Raw genomic sequence first — 1,527 nt, forward strand, 5'->3', positions numbered from 1 at the left:
GTTTAAGCTTTTGAGACCATGATTTTCAGTAGCAATTACTAATGTTAAAATGTTGCTACATTTTTTCCCTCTAGGAAAACAAAAATATAATCCACTTTAGACAAGAATATATCCACTATTACCACAGAATAATTTAATTATTATTTTTTAATTATCATTCAATTGAATTTTTAAATTTTGTTGCAGATAACACCGGTTTTATTATTTGACTATAAAGCATCTTGTATCTGGTAGTCACAAAATGGCTGCAAAAAAGTGAGTAGAATTTTAAAATAATGAGAAATTTGTTACATACACGTTGTATAAACTTACATGGTGCTGGATCTGAGCTGATGACCCAAAATCTCCCACAGGGTGAAAGTACATTTACACTGAATCCGAATTGGAAAATCAAATTAGCATGTAAAATTGGGCGGGACTCGAATTTACTTGCTTTGGTGACTAGCCCACTGGGCTAGTTTACTGTATATTTCACTAGCCCATTGACTATATTACATATTATTATATGTTCTTGGCCAAGCATACATTACAATAGTTTGTAACTGATCACTGGCCCACCAGACTAGTAAGAAAGTAGGTTTACTAGCTCAGATTTTCTACTAGGCATCCCAGGTAACAAGCCCATAAGGGACCCATATGGTGCCCATATGCAGATCTATATCTGTCTCTTATACACATCTAGATGTGTATAAGAGACAGTTATTATACAATTTAATGAATTTCCACTTCTTATTATTTTCTTTTTCTTTTTGTTTCAAAATTTACCATGGAAAAAAATTACTTTGTAAAAAAGAAAGCTTTAATTTCGACAAAAGTATTATACATGTATATATTAGTTACCCATATTTTATTTGAAATGTAATATAGATATAAAGATGGAAAAATGAATGAAAACAATAAAAAAAGAGTGACAATAAAGGTAGGTGACTACCACGAAAGACAAAAAAAAAGAATATGACTACTATTGAACAGTCAATATCCTTGTTTTGGCCACTGATACCGGTTTTGATATGGCAAGCCCCATATGCTACATTATAAACTGTATAATTGACATATCTACCACAGGCTACAAATAACAGAATTCTACTGCCACTTACTACAAAGTGCAATAAATTATAAGCTTTGAAATCAAGAACCTTGGCAGTCCTTCACTACAAGCCTGGTTTTCTTAAAATCACAGCGTTTTCAGTGCTATCACTGCACTGCGTAGCAGTCTCTGACGCAATTGGAAAGGCTCCCCAATTCGACCGACCAATCAGAATCACCGAAAGCTGTCGGCAGTGTTAACTAGGCATTCCCCAACTTTCCCCATCCAAGATTTGCCAACCAAAATTGCTTAATTCAGTCCTTCACCCTGCTTTTGAGAATCTTGAATGCATCCACAACATATTTATATAAAAACTACATTATTATTATTGTTATTATTATTATTACTATTATTATTATTATTATTATCATTATTATTATTATATAATAATTAAAGGAATAAAACCTTTCAGAAATGCAATAGAATTAAATTGAGTAATG

The sequence above is a fragment of the Anneissia japonica genome, unplaced genomic scaffold, assembly GCF_011630105.1.
Source record: "Anneissia japonica isolate Jap-2015-1 unplaced genomic scaffold, ASM1163010v1 scaffold287965_len1858130_cov191, whole genome shotgun sequence".
Taxonomy (NCBI): Eukaryota; Metazoa; Echinodermata; class Crinoidea; order Comatulida; family Comatulidae; genus Anneissia; species Anneissia japonica.